Here is a 21,049-nt window from a genome sequence, read left to right as displayed (position 1 = left end):
AATAAATCGCATACTCTTGGAGAAAAATTGGAACTATTGGAAAAGGGTGCGTGGCATCTTCCATACAAACCGAATTTTTCATACTGCCTATTTTGGAAGTGTTCATGGTAGAGTTCTGGAACTTGGTATGGAGATATACGAAATCAATCGCATACTCATAAATAAAGAGGGCATCTCTTGGAAAGGGGGCGTGGCACCCCCATATAAATCGAATTTTTATACTGCATATCTCTGAAAGTATTCATGGTACAGTACTGGAACTTCGTATGGAGATATGTATATAGTTGAAATCAAGCCCATACTCATGGAGAAAATTTGGGCTATTTGAAAAGGGGTGTGAGGCCTACAAACGTACCGCCCTTTAGCTATATTTGAATGAATTTTTTTATTCTACTGTAGGTGTGTTTGTGAGTGATCTCCTCCTAAATGGTTGTACGGATTTTAACGAAACTTTTTGTGTATTTGAGTGGGTCTCTGGATGGTTTAGTTTCACAATTTAATCCGACAGTTGGCGCTGTAGTTGAGTTATTACTAAAAATCTTATTTATGATCCGATTTGGCTAATGTTTTAAATTTGTACGCAATACTATTGCAAAAACGTGCTGCCAAGTGGTGCTGAAGTCGAGCTATTACTAAAAATAGCAAAGTGAGAAAAGGGGCCGTGAAGGTCAGATTAAATCGACCTGTTGCACCATTGAGTATATCGAACGCTCCTGCGTTGCAATTTGCTTTTGGATTTTCCAATATTATAATGCGTTCAAACTTTTAAGGTGTTTCGTCTGAAATAAGTATATGTATATTGCATTTCTGTAGAACAATGATTCGCACCCATTTTGAAGTTGCCACCTACTATACTGTAAAGCTTCTAGGACATTCACTATAGAACCGGGTCATTGTTGCCGCCAGGGAGTGAAGAGGAAAAAATTTATTTCGCTTTGCGAATAACCGTGCTATGTAATGCCGCACAACTGGAGAATTTCAAGAACGGATATTACACTTTCCTTAGGTTATTTAAAGCGGCAAATGACCACCAAACCTTAATCTTAGCAGACAAATGTGCCAATGAAAATCGTAAACGTGAATTGTTGGTGAAAATGTTGGACCAAAAAGTTTCAATAAAATATATAAAAATTTTGGGCGGGACGAAGTTCGCCGGGTCTGCTAGTTAATGATAAAATCTAAAGATTTCTCGTTTCAGAAAGACGGAAAGGAATCAGATACGCAAAAACAGTTACCGGTAAATTTAAAATTCAAAAAATTAACGCCTTGCAATCGAAAGGCGCGCATGGTAACAAAACGTATTAACGGACCCAATACGCTTGGTATAAACGCGGACGGAAGGACCAACAAGGGATTGTCGTCAACTGCGGCTGACATTGTTTGTCCTTTTCCCCCCACCGAAACTGATATCAAATCAATTACAAATAGTGAAAAGAAAAGTCCAGGCAGAAACTTTAGTACTAAATTAAATAATTTATCTTTAAATAGATTGGTAACATTTTGTAAAGTATGTAAGCCAGGACAAGCCTTCAAGGAGGAGGTTGTGGCAGAACTGGAAAAGACAACTCGAAACAATGTCGGGTATGCCGCAGGATATAGGCGTAAAAACAGCAGCGTTGAAATCATGACAACAACAACGGCAACAAATCGTGCAACAGCCTGGGCAAAAAGTTACCGAAGGAGAATCGAAGTGAACCTGAACCACGTTGGCCTTTTGGGCAGCCATTATACGTGTGTATATACGAGAAGGTTCAATGAAAAGTCACCCGAATATGCGAAAGGGTTTCAATGGTACATTGGCGAAAGGTGAGCGATGACACTAATGTTTGATTGGTGGAATTTTGTCGGTCTACGCCTATATCAAACCCCCGGTCTCGACAAGCGGACGTTGTTGTAAATCATTTCATGTGATGTATGGTATGAAATTTTATCGCGTGCAATGAGTTGTCAAAGGCAAATATGCTCCAAATAAAATAAAGTGGAGCAAGCTTTTTTTGCGAATAAAGTTTTTGGAGAGAACACGTAAGTCCCTGTTAGCACCGAAAACAAGTAAATAAAGTGCAAGGTACGACGAAAGATCCACGTAAAAAATATCGTTGCGATAATTGTTTCGCATTGGAATTGACAGTTCGCCTGAGATATCTCATGGAATTTATAGATGTGCAGTAGAGGTGAAAAAATGAAGACGAGGTGGTGAAATTACTATCATTATTTTGCTTTATATGGATCAGCGTCAGCAGTGCGGCAGAAGAGCCCTTACAACATTTGCACTACCACACCTCTGAATACAATAGGAAAGTATCTTAATTATAAATATGAAGACACAATCGATAAATAAGAGACATGTCCTAAAATAATGCTTGAAGTGTAATTTAGAAAAAAAATTAAGAAAATAAAATATTTGGAATGGCTGGACTCAAGTATATAGCTTTAAAATTGCCCAGATTTTATAGACTACATATATACATGTATGCATGCATATTAATCTATTTGTATTGAAACTTAGTATTTTCAACAGGGGCAATATGTTCATATCTATTTATGAACAGCAACACGCATATACATACATGTATGTATATCCATACGCTTGTGTCCATGTGTTGCATCTTTGTAGGTACAATCGCAGTATATACGTATATTTTGGTGTATTCAAGTGTGCGCATATGTTGCATGCATCACAGGCATATTGTCCGCCCTGATGTAAAGAAAGAAATTAAATGTTTAGGTAAGGAAAAGCAAACCATGCGACTCAAGGACACTTATCACTTGGGTAAGAGATGCTTGAGTGCATGGTTTGTGGCTTACGTTTATGCGCATAGCCAAAAGTACGAAATATGCATTGTATTTTAAATCTCAACATGGGACAGCAGTGTTGCCAACTTTTGATTTTCAAAAAGCACCAAAAACTTGGAATAAAAGCGTTTTACCACACTAAAAGCACCAAATGGTTTTGAATCAACGGATGCTTTTTTCATAACAGTTGGTATGTATTTAACAAAAACAAAAAATTAACAATATTTACAAGAATGCATACATAATCATTACACAAAACTTTTTCGCTCATAACGATTGAAAAGCCACATGCTATAATAACTCATGCTTACGACGTAATACCGAAGTACTACACATTAAAACTGATATATCTCAAGAAAGAAAAATCGAATCCCAACAAACGAAAATTATGCCCTAATTAGAAATGAGCAAAAAAAATTTATGTTTTCATTATATAACCTCAAATATCGCCAAAAACCGTGATTTTGGCACTTTGAGGTTAGGATATCTCAAAATTCTAGTGCTAGAGCAATTGTGCGGGCAGATTTGAATTCAGCACCAAGAAACGATGTGTTTTACTCAGGTGGTACAAAAATAAAAATTTTTACAAATATTAATTATAAAAAAAAAAAAAGAAATACTTAATTTACTCGCATACCTACTAGCATTTTCAACGCGAATAGAATTGAACAAGGTGAATTTGCAAGTTCAGCTTTTTATCAATCATGGTTATTTATGGTATTTAAGTGCATTTAAATTTGTAGATTTTTGTAAATTCAGTGCTGCCACAGCTTTAAATATTTAAAAATTGTTTCAGGTTTTAACTATATCGGAGTAATTTTAGTTCAGAAAAAAAGCACTAAAGAAGGCACTAGGCACTAAATAATTTTTTTTGGCGTTTTAATTTTCAAAAAGCACTAAATCTAGAGCTTAAAGCACCAAGTTGGCAAGTATGTGGGACAGTGTCTGGATGCGTGTTGGTGTTTAATTAGGTTTAAGTTATATGTGCATAGCACCATGGAAGTGTTATGCACAGTATATTAGTTATGTAGGCAGTTATGTTTAGAATCTTATATAAATAAAGAACGCTACTCTATAGCGGTGTGATTCTCTATTAGAAACTCGGTGGTTTCACGTCATAGCGGGCTGGTCATCCATGGTGCGTTTTCATTGGTGACCCCGACGTGAGCGCGTAATGTATTAATTAAAAGTTTTATTTTTATACATTGCGTCGCGAATATATATGTATACGGTTGCAAATAATAATAAATAATAATAAAATGGCAACCTGCAACGCTGGAACAGGGAGGATCGGCATCGATCGGGGGAAGTCACCAAAGCGCAGCAAAGGCTGCCCAACAAAGGTAATGGTTATAGAGCAACAAAAGGACCTGAAGAATGGTCATTCAGGTTCCATAGCGCGCAAAAATAAATCGGCAGCAGTCGAAGTTCGTAGCAATGCCGAACGGAAACTTAAATTCTGGTTGAGAGAATTCAACAGAACTATCGAAAGATATTTAAAAAATAGAATTCCAAATGCGAGTCTTTTGGAAGACTACAAGAAAGCTAAAAATGCCTATATTGAATATATAGACGAAGCCTAAAATAACAATTTAGCAGACTTATTTGATCAAATAAGAGCTAAGTTTGACGAGGCATTAGATTTCGTTCCAGGGAACATTTTTTCTTGTGATAATCTGCCAAAACTAGAGTGTTCCAAATTGCTTTGGGACTTTGTTCGGAGTAAAGCTAAAATAAAGCCTCTGAACTTCGGTTATGAGAAATGCCAACAAAAGGCAATAAATCCAGAGGTTGGGTCTAAATTTTCCAATCCTAAAGAAATAGTGGTGAATAAAATACCACAGAATATAAAAGGTGTTTACCTTCAAGACAACGAAGTAATAAGCAACAAAGGCCTTGATAAAGGAGCCATTTACGATAAATTATTTTAATAATAATGGAAAACTTAAATTCATGATAAAATCTAAAGATTTCTCGTTTCAGAATGACGGAAAGGAATCAGATACGCAAAAACAGTTACCGGTAAATTTAAAATTCAAAAAGTTAACGCCTTGCAATCGAAAGGCGCATGGTAACAAAACGTATTAACGGACCCAATTCGCTTGGTATAAACGCGGACGGAAGGACCAACAATGGATTGTCGTCAACTGCGGCTGACATTGTTTGTCCTTTCCCCCCCACCGAAACTGATATCAAATCAATTACAAATTGTGAAAAGAAAAGTCCAGGCAGAAACTTTAGTATTGAATTAAATAATTTATCTTTAAATATATTGGTAACATTTTGTAAAGTATGTAAGCCAGGACAAGCGTTCAAGGAGGAGGTCGTGGCAGAACTGGAAAGGACAACTCGAAACAATGTCGGGTATGCCGCAGGATATAGGCGTAAAAACAGCAGCGTTGAAATCATGACAACAACAAGCAAAAAATCGTGCAACAGCCTGCTCAAAAAGTTACCGAAGGAGAATCGAAGTGAACCTGAACCACGTTGGCCTTTTGGGCAGCAATTATACGTGTGTATATACGAGAAGGTTCAATGAAAAGTCACCCGAATATGCGAAAGGGTTTCAATGGTACATTGGCGAAAGGCGAGCGATGACACTAATGTTTGATTGGTGGAATTTTGTCGGTCTACGCCTATATCAAACCCCCGGTCTCGACAAGCGGACGTTGTTGTAAATCATTTCATGTGATGTATGGTATGAATTTTTATCGCGTGCAATGAGTTGTCAAAGGCAAATGTGCTCTAAATAAAATAAAGTGGAGCAAGCTTTTTTTTCGAATAAAGTTTTTGGAGAGAACACGTAAGTACCTGTTAGCACCGAAAACAAGTAAATAAAGTGCAAGGTTCGACGAAAGATCCACGTAAAAAATATCGTTGCGATAATTGTTTCGCATTGGAATTGACAGTTCGCCTGAGATATCTCATGGAGTTTATAGATGTGCAGTAGAGGTGAAAAAATGAAAACGAGGTGGGGCAATTACTATCATTATTTTGCTTACAACATTTGCACTACCACACCTCGGAATACAATAGGAAAGTATCTTAAGTATAATTATGAAGACACAAATGATAAATAAGAGACATGTCCTAAAATAATGCTTGAAGTGTAATTTAGAAAAAAAAATTAAGAAAATTAAATATTTGCAATGGCTGGACTCAAGTATATAGCTTTAAAATTGGCCAGATTTTATAGACTACATATATACATGTATGCATGCATATTAATCTATTTGAAACTTAGAAATTAATCTATTGAAACTTAGTATTTTCAACAGGGGCAATATGTTCATATCTATTTATGAACAGCAACACGCATATACATACATGTATGTATATCCGTACGCTTGTGCCCATGTGTTGCATCTTTGTAGGTACAATCGCAGTATATACGCATATTTTGGTGTATTCAAGTGTGCGCATATGCTGCTCGCATCACAGGCATATTGTCCGCCCTGATGTAAAGAAAGATATTAAATGTTTAGGTAAGGAAAAGCAAACCATACGACTCAAGGACACTTATCACTTGGGTAAGAGATGCTTGAGTGCATGGTTTGTGGCTTACGTTTATGCGCCCAGCCAAAAGTACGAAATATGCATTGTATTTTAAATCTCAACATGGGATGAGACCCTGGACAGTGTCTGGATACGTGTTGGTGTTTAATTAGGTTTAAGTTATATGTGCTTAGTACCATGGAAGTGTTATGCACAGTAGATTAGTTATGTAGGCAGTTAGGTTTAGAATCTTATATAAATAAAGAACGCTACTCTATAGCGTTGTGATTCTCTATTACAAACTCGGTGGTTTCACTTCATAGCGGGCTGGTCATCCATAGTGCGTTTTCAAGGTTATGTTACGTTTGGAGGGCGTGTGTGGAATATTCCATACTTTGCGAGTGTCCTCTTTAGTGGTTGTCAGGAGGAGTCATGTACCCAATCAAAAGCGTAGCCTTAAATTATTATTTTACTGAACCAATTACTATCCTATGAAGCCGAGGAGGTCACACAGTTCCACCTCTGCTACTTCGCCCAGACTGTTGAGGAAGCGTGAATACAAGTGCTTGAGTCGCTTTTTCTCGAGCCCTGGGCATCGAAACAGATAGTGGTCTATTGACTCATCCTCATCATGGCGGCCTCTCCTGAGCGTACTTATAGGTATTCGCCATCCTCGAAACACAGTGTACTGTGATGATGCCGATAAGGACTCTTACTGCAGATCTATGGAGTTTCAGTATGTTCCCTGTCTTTTTCTTATTAAGCCGCGGCCATAATAATCTTGTGGTCGCACAGTCTTCCCGTTTGTTCCACAAGCCATTCGTCACTGCCACGGTGCACTCATTAACTTTCCTAACGTGATCACTAAACGGTGGTAGTACGGAGCTATCCGACGAAAGGACCGGTTGATCTGCAGGTCATTCGAGTAGACTCCGGCTCCGGCTCCGTTTCCTTGTTCCATCTTTGAACCGTCAGTGTAGATGGATGTAGCTCCCTCTGCTACTGGTAGTCCTGCAACCTATTCTTCTCTAGTCGGGAACCTAAAGGGAATCTTTGTATTAAAGTCCCAAAAAGGTGTAATGTAATCAGTGCTGGCTTCTATGTCAGCTTTGATTTCATTTAGCTGGCTCCTTTTTTTTTTATTCAGTGTTGGTGCATGCCCGAAATTGGTTGCCTTCCACGTTTTGGCTTCTCTGTGGCTCAGAGCGCTTTTAGCGGCCGTACCATGGATAAAAATATGCAGCGGTTGCAAATGAAATATCATGTTAAGCCCTCCCTGAGGTGCGCTACTCATTGCCCCGGATATGTCAAGGCATGAGAGTCTTTGCACTTTTCCTATTATTTTCTTGTTATTACCTTTGTCTAGAGCCCTGCAATATACCAAGGACCCATGGGTTGCAATTGGTCTGATGACTGTGGTGTACATCCCATAAGTGGCGTACGGTTATATTCTCCATTGCTTTCCAAAGGTCATTTTGCACTTTTTGTATGCTGATAGAGATTTCTTGGCTCTCTCCTCTAAATTCTTTTTCCAATTTAACTTGGTGTCCGGAATAATTACAAGGTTTTTTGCCTTGGAAGAGAGTTTCAAATTGGGTTCCCCTGATTGCGGCACAGAAATGGGGGGTACTTTTGTTTTCCTTGTAAATAATACCAGTTCTGTCTTGGAGGGATTTTCCCCCAATCCATGCTAGTTGGCCCACATACAGATATCACCTAATGCACTCTCCATTAATTTACTTATCACTGACAGGAATTTTCCAGTGATGAGTGTAACTAAATCGTCGGCGACTCTTATTCTCTTGGTTTTAAAAATCTCAAGAATTTCGGTCACCACCAGGAGAGGGGATACTACACGCCCTTGAGGCGTGCCACTAGTGGTTTTCCTTCTCACAGATCGTGTGCCTATGGTGGCGGTGATTATTCTGCTCTTGAGCATAGAGTCAATCCATGCCACCATATGACGCTGAATTCCGTGCTCAGAGAATGGCTTGCTTATCGACTCCCTTCTGACCATATTGAAGCCAAAGCGATACTGCGACATTTTATTTACAGATACAGTAGTGGTATTCACCAAAGTGAGGTGATCTGCTCTTTTGCTAGACTTCCAGGCCACTTACTTAGTTAGGTGAATACCTCTATTGTTTAAAACTAACGCTATTCAGAGATTTCTTTCAAAAACCAAGAGCTGTAGATCACACTTCTCAAATACGTGTGACAAGAAATCCTTACTTCCTTACTAATATTATAAATCCGAAAGTGAGCTTGTTTGTTTACTACGATTTCACGCTTTAACTACTTAACCGATCATCATGGAATTTTGTACATTGCTGTCATTTAGCCGAACTTAAAGTATAGGATAAATTTAATCTCGATTCGACAAGGGGGAGTGGCACCTCCCGTGCAAACGCAATTTTACATACTGCATTTCTCAGGAAATATTTTTGATAGATTGCTGAAAGTTGGTATGGAGATATATAAAATAATTATCTGCTCATGGATGAGGGTTGCCACATTAAAAAAAAAATCAAATTCAACTTAAATTAAAGGAGTTTTTTTATTTGAAAATTATATTAAAAAAATGCATGTCAAGAGGCATAAAAAAGCTGTAGTATGAATATATTTTGAAAAGGGTTACCACCTATGAGAAAAGTCAAATTTGAACTAATTATACGTAAGCTATCTGAAGAATTAAAATATGATCGTCTAACGAAATATTGTTAAGAAATCTTTAGTTTGAAAATTTTGAATAATATTTAAGTCTTTCGCAAGGGCTGCCACCTTTTTAAAAATTAAATTCAACTATTTGTACAGTAAAAGGTGCGCAATGGTAGTGGCGGTTGAATTATCGGTGGTGATTTGAGTTTTACCTCTGCACAACTCACCCTTGGTGTCTCCGAATGAAGCTTTAACGCACAATAATACTGGCAAATCACATCCATTAGGCCAATCGTAACACAAAAGAGTTCGATATACTCAATAGTGCAACAGGTCGATTTAATCTGACATTTACGTCACCTTTTCTAGCTTGGCGATTATTCGTAATGACTCCAGCGCCACCTTGCAGCCCTTTTTGGCAACAGTATTGCCTTTACCGCTACCAAAGTGTGCCATAAATAAGATTTTTAGTAATAGCTTAACTCCAGCGCCAACTGGCGGATAAAATTTGAAACTACACTATCCAGAGAGCCACTCAAAAGCACACAAAAAACTTGAAAATCCGTCCGGGCATTTAGGAGGATTTCACTCAAAAACCCGCCTACATAAGAATTATATATTTATTTTTGCACGGCGCCATGACCCCTTTTCAAATAGCCCATTTTTCTCCATGAGTATAAGATTGATTTCATATATCGCCGTACCCAGTTCCGGCACTGTACCATGAGTACCCATTTTCCAATAGCTCCAATTTTTTCCAAGAGTATGCGATTGATATCACATATGTATCTCCATACCAAGTTCCAGTACTCTACCATGAACACTTGCAGAGATATTCAGTATGAAAAATTCAGTACATATGGGAGGTGCTATGCTTCCTTTTCCAATAACCCCAATTTTTACTATCAGTAAATATGCGTTAGATTTCATATTTTTCTATACCAAGTTCCAGTATTCTACCATGAACACTTTCAGAGATATGCAGTATGAAAAAATCGGTTTATATGGGAGGCGCCACGCCCCCTTTATATATCGAAATTTTGTTTAGCCTATTTACTATCTTTGAGACATCTGAAGCAGGTGTCCGAAATTTCAAAAAAATCGATTCGGCCGTTCTCGAGCTTTGCGAACACATAAAAAACGTCTTTCAAAATATATACTAGTATAGAAGATTGGTATGAATCGAAATGGTTTTGAATATGTATCACAATATGAGTGCCAGACGAAAGAGGTTTAAAAAGATTGCCAACTGTTAAAAAGGTTAAGTTCAAACTATTCAATAATTTAAATGAATTATTACAATATGGGTGTCAATCGAAATGGTTTTTAAAAGGCTTCATTCCAAAACTACATGTAAGGGGTTTCCATATGTTAAAAATCTCAAATTGAGTTCAGGAGATAAGTTAATTGAAAAAATATGACAAGTTTGAAAACATTTTGAAGATAGTTAAACAAATTTTAAACCTACTGTATTTGAATTGAGTTTTCTTGAAATAAATTTTACTCAATGTAGCACGTAGAAATTACATACACTCAGCGAAGCGGGTGAGAGCAATCTAGTATGAAATAAATATACAGTAAAATCCGCATAAGTACCTCACGAAAAATATCAGCTTTTTGAGGTACTTAGGCGGGTTGGATACTTAAAAGAACCCTTTAAGTACCTCGATGCGGGTTCTTAAGCGACATAATTACTGATGTAGTTACATCTTCCTGTTAACTTACGTAAATAGTGGTTATTGTCCGATTTTAAAAATGTTCGGCCATTTGGTATGTTGTGCCAAGGCCAACAACTGCGTCCATTTTGGAAGAAATTGGTGTATCGGTTACCAAGATATACACATGTGACCATAAGTGGGCGTGGTTACGCCCATTTTCCAAAAATTTAGAATATTATTATTTTTCGTCTTATAAAGTTATTGTAAATATAAATTTTGAGTGAATAATCTTAAGTATTTATTAAAATATCGCAGCTTTCGTATTTCTGAAAATTACCGTTATATGGGAGGTAGGCGATTTTTCCCATATTCAATACCATCCGTACTACGCCCGAAAGAAATGCAATCTTTACTCGAGTTATCGTGTGCACAGACGGATGGACGGACAAACAGTCGCCGCTTAATCGATTTCTCTTTTCATTCTGATCATTTATGTATACATTTGTCTATATTTATCTCGATTCGTTTTGCCTGTTACAAACAACCGTTATGTGAACAAACTTGTGCATAAGTTCGCCCGGTATGTCATTTTTACAAGAATTAAATTGTTCAAAAAGTCAAAGTTGGACATAACATTTTGTACCAAATTCAAAATGATATCGTTTGCCACTTATATTTACTTATTAATTTTTAAAATTTTTCTTCTTCTTCTTAATTGGCGCTGTAACCGCCTAAGCGATTTTGGCCGAGTCCAAAACAGCACGCCAGTCATTTCTCTTCTGTGCTAACTGACGCCAATTGAAAATGCCAGGTGAAGCCAAGTCCTTCTCCACTTGGTCTTTCCAACGCAGAGGAAGCCTTCCTCTTCCTCTGTTACCAGCATCGTGGCCCGCGTTGAATATTTTCAGAGCAGGTGCGTTTCTATCCATTCGAACGACATGGCCAAGCCAGCGGAGCCGCTGAATTTTAATTCGCTGCACTATGTCTATATCGTTGTAAAGCTCATACAACTCATCGTTAAATCGTCTGCGATATTCGCCACCACCAACGCGTAAAGGTTCGTAAATATTTCGCAGAATCTTCCTCTCGAAAACTCCAAGAACCGCCTCGTCAGATGCTTTCATTGTCCATGCGTCCGCGCCATACACCAGCACAGGCATGATGAGTGCCTTATAGAGTGTGATATTTGTACGACGAGAGAGGACTTTAATTCTCAATTGCCTACTCAGCCCAAAGTAGCACTTGTTGGCAAGAGTGATTCTCCGTTGGATTTCAAGGCTGACATTATTGTTGGTGTTAATGCTGGTTCCCAAATAAACGAAGTCGTCTACTTTTTCAAACTTGTAACTGTCAACAGTGACGTGGGTGCCAAGACGCGTATGCTCTGACTGTTTGTGTGACGACAGGAGATACTTCGTTTTGTCCTCGTTCACCACCAGACCCATTCGCTTTGCTTCTCTATCCAATCCAATAATATCGATGTCGTCGGCAGTGTTGCCGCGCCGTCTCAAGAAAATGTATCCCTGACCAAGACAAAAATGTATCCAAATGTATCCAATTTTCTTTTTTCACATACACATCTCATAAGTTGTAAGAAAGCCAAACATTTTAATGAAAAAGACATAATTTAACCCATCCTAAGGACTTGGAATACATGTGCGTAAAATCAAACATTTGTAATTTCAATTTATAAAGTACATTTTTTGTGCATAAGTATTTTGCAAAGTAAATATAATAAATAGCAAGTACACTCTAAAAAGAGCATGTAAAACTACTACTGAAAAGTATCTATTTTTCAACAAGAATCTGTATAAATATACGTATATGTTGTTTAGTATTCGATTTTGAACTTGAGATCTTTAAGATATACACATAAATACACATATATAGAATGTTTAAAATTGCAAAAATTTTCAAACTACAAATACATTTCCTACTAATAATAAACATTACTTTATTTTAATCATTTTATGTATAATTTTGCTCTTCCGACAAATTCGTTATGTAAAAGTAAACAGGCAATGATTAATTTTATTACACGGCATGCAAATTTGCACACATTAAAAGAGGAAACTGGCTACTTCTCTCAATATGCGCAAGTAAACAAAATTTTTTTTAGAGTGTATGTAAAGTCTTTTCAGTAAAATTGATAAAAGTTTCCTTTAATAAATCAAATTTAGTTTTTTAAACTATGTACATTGAAATCTTTCTTTTTAAATTAACAAATGAAAATATGTGATATGAAAGAGATTACTACAGAAAGAGTATAATTTACTTTATATATATCGTCGTTTAAAGTACAAAACCGCGTATCGTCATTCTGCAAAACCGCGTAACTGACATTTGCTGCCGAAAATTGGATTTGCTCACACAAGCTCTTGGCTCAATCCTTATCCATTCGTCCTGAAATATACTAGCCAGATATGCGATTGCTTTATAAAAAAGAGAACAATTTTGAAATATAGGTGTTTTTAGTCTCTAGAAAATAATCTATGCAACGTCACATACGCGGTTTTGCATTATCTTGATACGCGGTTTTTCATTTTGTTGATACTACGACGGTATGTATATTAAGATCTTGCGTAAAGCATCCTTTTAAGCTAATTAAAGCAATTGCGCTTATACCTATTTTGGTGAGATCTCTTCATATGTTCATTGCTTCGTTTACAAAAAATAAAATGCTTTAATTTCACGCTTAAGTAGCGATTCTTTATACGTTTAGAAAACGTAATGCTTTCTACCATCTTTAATGAAAATCGATTTTTGAACGAAAAAAACTTTATAGGAAATATAAAATTTTGGCCTATTTAAAAAAGTATCCACATTTATACTGACCGGAAAAACAAGTATCCCGCAAAAATGCGTCTAAAAATGTATCCAATTGGATCTATTTAGGTCCAAACGGCATCCCTGGTCGTCGGCATACGCCAGCAATTGTACGCTCTTATAAAGTATTGTGCCTGAGCGGTTCAGTTCTGCGGCTCTTATTATCTTCTCCAACATCAGATTAAAGAAATCACACGAAAGGGAGTCCCCTTGTCTGAAACCTCGTTTGGTATCAAACGGCTCGGAGAGGTTCTTCTCTATTCTGACGGAGCTGGTGGCATTGCTCAACGTCATTTTACACAGCCGTATTAGTTTCGCGGGGATACCAAATTCAGACATCGAGGCATAAAGGCAACTTCTCTTCGTGCTGTCGAAGGCGGGTTGGAAATCGACAAATAGATGGTGTGTGGGGATCCTATTCTCGCGGGCCTTTTCCAAGATTTGGCGTATTGTGAATACCTGATCTATGGTGGATTTTCCAGGCCTAAAGCCACACTGATAAGGTCCAATCAGTTCGTTGACGGTGGGCTTCAGTCTTTCGCACAATACGCTCGATAAGACCTTGCAACCTATGCTTAGAAGGCTGATTCCGCGGTAGTTGGCGCGTATGGCGGGGTCGCATTTCTTGTGGATTGGGCAGAGCACACTTAAATTCCAGTCGTCGGGCATGCGTTCATCTGACCATATTCTGCATACCAGCTGATGCATGAACCTCATCAGCTCCTCGCCGCCGTACTTGAATAGCTCGGCTGGCAGGCCGTCAGCTCCAGCAGCTTTGTTGTTTTTCAGCCGCGTAATCGCTATTGGTACCTCGTCATAGTCAGGCGGTGGGACAGCTACTCGGGTTCGTCTTCTTCACTACTTTCAGCGCCGCTACCATTCAGTAGGTTATAAAAATGTTCCCTCCACAATTTAAGTATATTCTGGACATCGGTCACTAGGTCGCCATTGTTGTTCTTACAAGAGTTCGCCCCGGTCTTGAAACCTTCCTTAAGTCGCCTAACCCTCTGGTAGAATTTTCGGGCGTTCTTCCTGTCGGCCAGCATCTCAAGCTCTTCGCACTCACGTATATCGGCCTCTCTCTTCTTATTGCGGCAAATACGTCTCGCTTCCTTCTTCAGTTCCCTATCACGGTCCCACATGGCTCGCGTTGCGACCGATCGCAGCGTGGCCCTGTAGGCGGCATCTTTTTTCTCTGCGGCTTCTTGACATTCCTCATCGTACCAGTTGTTCTTTCGGGTTCGCTGAAATACAACTACTTCTTCGGCGGCGGTACTTAATGATCGGAAAATGTGGCTCCTCTGCTCGCGTATGTCGGATCGTTGAAGAGTGCTCTCAGAGAGCAGGAGTGTGAGTCGAGTGGCGAATAAATGGGCCGTCTGTTGTGATTGCAGCTTTTCGACCTTAAGCTTTCCTTGCATATTTGAGCGCACATTTTTTGCTGCACAGGGACGGGTGCGTATCTTGGCTACAACAGGATAGTGGTCCGAGTCGATGTTTGGCCCTCGGAGTGTATGTACGTCCAAAACGCTTGAAGCATGCATTCCGTCTATCACAACATGATCGATTTGGTTTCTCGTTTTTCGATCTGGAGACAGCCATGCAGCTTGGATGTTCTTATGCTGGAACTTAGTACTACATATTACCATATTTCGGGCCCCGGCGAAGTCGATCAGCCTCAGTCCGTTATCGGACGTTTCGTCGTGGAGGCTGAGTTTTCCGACAGTGGCGCCAAAGCTGCCTTCCTTGCCCACCTTGGCATTAAAATCGCCAAGCTCGATTTTGACATCGTGTCGGGGGCAGCGCTCATATGTACGTTCCAAGCGCTCATAGAAGAGATGCTTGGACGCCTCATCCTTCTCTTCCGTCGGAGCATGGGCGCAGATGAGCGAGATGTTGAAGAATCTAGCTTTGATGCGGATTGTGGCTAGACGTTCGTCCACCGGGGTGAACGCCAGTACTCGGCGACGGAGTCTCTCTCCTACTACGAATCCAACACCGAATTTGCGCTCCTTTACGTGGCAACTGTAGTAGACGTCGCAAGGCTTCACGCTTACTTTTCCTTGCCCCGTACATCGCATTTCTTGGATGGCGGTGATGTCAGCCTTTGTCTTCCCGAGGACATCAGCCAGCCGGGCAGAGGCACCTTCCCCAGTAATTGTCATTAGAAAAAGGGGGTCTCATCCGAGGCTGTTTTTTCTTTTCATTGGGCGGGATTTTAGCTCGCTCCCAAACGGGTGTTTGGTTGCTACCCAGAGGATACGTGGATATAAATATCCGGACGTTGTGAGCTGCGATTTGAACCATACGCAAAAGAATCGCTTCTGGCCACTCCCAGGTGAATGGCAGTCAAAAGTTTTCCACTTCTGCGCACGGAACCATCCTCCAATTTAAAATTTTTCAATCTACTATAATACAGTGCATTCCCTAACAAATACCATATAAACCTAAGCTTAAGATTTTGTAGAACACTTTCAAAATTGCAAAAACTTGCACTGAAATTCAATAAACTCCAAAACTGCGTACTCCATTTTTTTCTAAAACATGTAATAAAAAGCGTCCAAATTTTAATACAAATTTAAGCACTTTCTTAAATTTTGCTCAAAGTTTGGAACGCTGACTTTTGTTTTTATTTAGACACAACGTAATTTTATCGCGATTTATCAGTGTCCCGTTTTTTTGCCGCTGCTGTATATGTATGTAAATAAACCTGTGATCACTATGTAGTACCAATGAGTGAAAAGAGGAGCTTATTCATTTCTGATAAGATAAAAGTGTTTTGTAAATTATTGGTCTATCGTTTTATTGTAAAAAGGTTGCATTATATGTTATTATGTATTTAAGTTTAATTGTGCTATCATTAAGCAGAATTCCGATAGTATGACATCATTGAGTAACCACTCTTTTCAAATTGGTTGCATTGTTTTCAACTAATTCATATTTTCACTCTGTTCACTATTGTTATTTTCTATTCGCCTTGTATAAACTGAGACAACAGCAACACATTGGGACGTATGCATAAATACTAAGCAGTTGATTTTTCTTAAAATTACATACCTTTCACATAAATTTATTTGAAGGAATTGAGTGAAAGATCTGAAATTTTAAGAAAAAGCATTTGCTTAGGTTTTATGTATACGGGCCATTATCTACACATTTACCTATTGTCTATGCTAAAATTACCTTCAAATTATTAATAATCCATAGATTTAATGAACAAAAAACTTTTACACTACCTCTTTAAATTGGAAGAAGGCAAAAATAGAACTGTAAGACAACTAAAGCATTGGATATGCATAGCTGCAAAAGTTATTAAAACAAGTGGACTCGAATCGTTATCTTCGCTAAATGATAAGGTTGCCTTCGGAAATCATTTTTCATTATCGCCGCAGTTAGCTGAAGGTGAATAGTATGTTTTATCAGTAGAGGCGCATACATGTATGTATGTATGTAGATGCATATCCAACAGAGAAAGCCACTATGTAGTAGTGAACTAGAATACTACCCATTAGATTTTCAGGTCAACTAGTTGGTCTACCATTATTTTTATATGCTAGGGACTAGTATTTGGGTAAGGCCATCTCAAACACAAAATTACCGACGTTCGCATTTCCGGGTGATTTTTCACTCAAATGAAGTTCTACTCACCTGAATTACTCCGTAAGTTTCATAGAACAATTTTCAAATTTAGTATTTTTATGAGCATCTGAATTTGTTTACAGTGGTACGGAATTTATTTTTTTTCTCTGAAAATACAAATTGGAATGCGATGGTTTTTTAAACATAGCGAGAGGACATACAACCCTACTTAAATTAATTGTTTTCATCTTGAAAGTTTTAAATTAAATATAAATAAAATATTTTTGTAAACAAATGAAAATTTAAACAATTTCTCTGCCTGTCAAAAAAATTATAATACCAGCATATCACGCCGAACGTATTCAAGCATTCACTCCGAAAAAACATGTGAACGGATAGCTGTAGTTTATTAACAATCATAACTTTAGTGCGAGCTTACACACTCCGTATTCATACCCCGTAGTCAAATTTACCAGTTGTAAACTACCTCACAACTAGCATGAACCGCATGCCCAATTAGTCAGCCAACTATGTTTTTTCCATGCAATCAACCGGTATTTTTCACATGGGGATGTCCTTCGAGATGGAAGTTGTCAGATTTCGGTCAGAAATATACCAGTCTCATATTAGTTTAAAATAGACAGAAAAACACTAGTCGAATTATGGACCGAAATCACTACTTTGGGAGTCAAAAAACTTAACTTAAAAAACTGTTGATTAAGTATACTTTAATATATTACTTTTTTTATTAGCAGCCTTAGATTTCCCAATAATCGTGTTAATTTTTTTTAGTATTGATTAAAAGAAAAAATAAGTACATAAATATTTAATTTTTTCATATCTTTTTACAAGCAAAAAAACTCTTTTTATTTTCAGTACAATTTCAAAAGTGGAACCACTTTTTTTAGCTGAATAAAAATAAATTGCAAATATCTCGAAAACTTGCCCACAGGAAAAAAAATTTACTCAACTTTCGGAATCAGCGAATTACACTGTGGAACAAATTCAGGTTAGCAAAAGTTAGGTCGATTCTGAGAGTGAGGGGTGAAAATAGAGGCTAAATTAGAAGACCCGTATCGCGGCGTTTGTTTATGTTAGTTCGAATTCTTTTTTAATCGACCTTCGAACTTTGCAGTCAAATGCCGATTTTCAGCATATTGTTTATATGGTTTTTTGGTTATAACTCGTCGACTAATGGATATTTTTTCAATCTGTTAAAGTCAGATTTTTGCTAGAGACCTGTGCAACAATCAAAATTAAAAAAAAATTCATTTAGAAAATTTTTGTAGTGCTGATGAAGAAAAATGTTGGACATTTTTTTATTCATGCTTTTTGAACATATTTTCCACAAAACTAAGTTTTTTTTGCTTTCTGTGTGATCTATAATATGCTTCTCACTTTCTTCAATAAATTTCATTTGAAAAGAAAACAATCATAATATAAAACTTGCGTTTTCCAGCTTAATATTAATTTACTTCTCATTTCTTATGTACCAATTCTTCCAGTGTTGGTTTTGAAGAAACATTGAAAAACAAATTATAAAAATATGGAAAAAATATAATTTTGAAATGTTAGTTATGAAAAGTTTTAAGTAAAAAAATTTAATTAATGATTTGGCCAGTTGCCGCTTATCAGGCGGCTGTGGATCAACATCACTGCTCTCTCTAATATCTTGGTCATCGTCATCATCATCAGAAACTATGATAATTTCGTCCAATAGATATTCTGGAATTTCATCTTTGTCTCTCCCTTCTTCCTCTTTTTCCTCTTCTTCAAAGGTGTTTTTATACCACCAACAAATTTCAGCGAGTATTGCATCTGGAAATTTCTTTCCTCTGCACCTGAAACGAAAATAGTTTTCAATCGTTAACATGTTTAAATTGTACACTCTGACAAAGATATTAGAAAAATCTAGGAATTCAAAATATGCACACTCTATAGTTACCTTATTTCAAATGGAAGCGCAGTTTGGTGATAACGTTCGCCTTGCTCTTCAGATTCAGTTGGCAACTGTTGAGCGAGTTGATCAAGATGCATTTAATTCTCTGTCTGTCAGAACTTGGTCAAAATCTTGACGACTCATTAGTTTCCGTATGTCGGGACCATTAATAACCCCTTCCTGAATTTTGGCGTTACTTAGTCTTGGGAAAATGTCTTTTAGGCGGTTGAATACTGCTGGTCTTTTTGCGATACATTTCAAAAAATTTTTAGCAATGCCAAGTTTAATGTGGAGCAACGGCAACAAAATTTTCATTTCAAGAACAAGACTTTCGTGTAGCCTATTGTCTTTAGGCCATTTCCGTCTAATGCGACTATTCCAGCTATGCTGTTTGCACTGGTTTCTTCCTTTAATAACTTCTCCGTGTCGTGAATCCCAATCGCACAAAAAACACGGGTATTTTGGACGGCCAGATGCTGTTAAGCCTGTAATCAATGAAACTATTTTGAGGTCGCAGCAAATGCGCCACTGGTGTTCGTTATATTTGACTACTTTCAGAATGTGTTTCAAATTATCGAAATTTTCGCTAGTGTCAGTGCTATACGCAATTGGAACAGAAGGCATTCTATTCGTCTTGTGCAAAAGCACAACTTTTAAGCTGATTAGTGAACTATCGATGAATAAACGCCAATCATCTTTTATAGGTTAACCCTATCGTCTCCATTAACTTTTCGATATCGTTGCAATAAGCGAAATTTTTTGCATCATTCACATTGAAGAACTTTTCTAACTCTTTTTGGCGTTTTCGATATGCTGTTACTTTGGTACCTTTCGCCAGCAAATTATTTCCTTTCAAAAATGAAGCCAGTGGTTCTGGTTTTTTCTGAGTCAAACACAAAATTGCAACAATTGCATCCAATTGCTTTTGTGTGACTAGGATTGGGTCCTTTGATGTTTCATAGGATGTACCTTCACCAGGGTCGTATTCTGAGAAGAAATGCATGGATATAGCAGCGGCGGTTGTAGTACTGTTATCTGTTTGAAGATCAATACTTCGGTATATTGGTACTGGAACGAATTCTGAGTGCGGTAATGGTAATTAGATACTTGGCACTGCTACATAACTTTTATTCTTTGCTTTCCTTCTATTCAAAGTTTTATGGTAGTTGATTCATCCATAGCAATTTTCTTGTTGATGCGGGCTGTTGTCTAACCACACCATTGGTATACCGAAAGGCATAACCTTCTTCTTTTCACTTTTCCATTGCATAACACTTGAATAGCAATTGAAGAAAACTTTTTTAGGGGCATTGTTTACGTCAGTGATAAACTCTTGCGAGAAATATTTTTTATAGGCTTCCAAAAAACAATCACTCGCATTTCCACATTTTTCATCGCTTGCTATGAAACGTCCACAAACATTACAAAAATGGTCCATTTTACATTTTGGTTCCGCCAGTTTTAATACAATATAAATATATTATTATGTTGTTTTTGTTATTTTTATGAAACCGATGCACTAAACTTAAATCACTCACAAAATGAAATAAGTTCCAAAAAAATTAATAGCGAATTTTATCACGACCGAGCGAAAATTAAAAGACATCAGCTTCGGCTGAATTTCGAGTCTTAACTGAATTTTTAGTTGTGTTTTCGTATTCTCCAGCAAACAATATCCAGTAACTTGCCAGTAACCAAATTTCGGAGAGTAAGCCAATATTTGCTCCCAATGAGTGAAATATGCAAGAAAGTACGAAAACGCAAAACCAGCAAGAAGTTGCTAGTGTTATGAACAGCTGATTAATTTGTTATTTTCCGATGCAATTTTCTTAGGAAACTAGTGTTTTCCATCCTATTATATATTTAAATAGGTTTATTTTGCAACTCTAAAAGCACCACAAACCATTATTTTCTTAATGTGATTTACAATAAGCATCACGCCATCAGCTGTTTTTCTTACTAGCAAGTAGTTGCTATTAAAAATTTATCCAGTAAAAATTCAGTAAAACTTGCAAGTTCAGCTGTCATTTTTGCTCTCTCAATTTCCCCTCTTTTGCTAATTTCTTGCAAATTTTTGCATACGAAAACGACATCCAGTAAA

Source organism: Rhagoletis pomonella, unplaced genomic scaffold (genome assembly GCF_013731165.1).
Source record: "Rhagoletis pomonella isolate Grant_MI unplaced genomic scaffold, Rhpom_1.0 Rhpom_scaffold_00001, whole genome shotgun sequence".
Lineage (NCBI taxonomy): Eukaryota > Metazoa > Arthropoda > Insecta > Diptera > Tephritidae > Rhagoletis > Rhagoletis pomonella.
Note: the sequence above shows the minus strand (reverse complement) of the source record.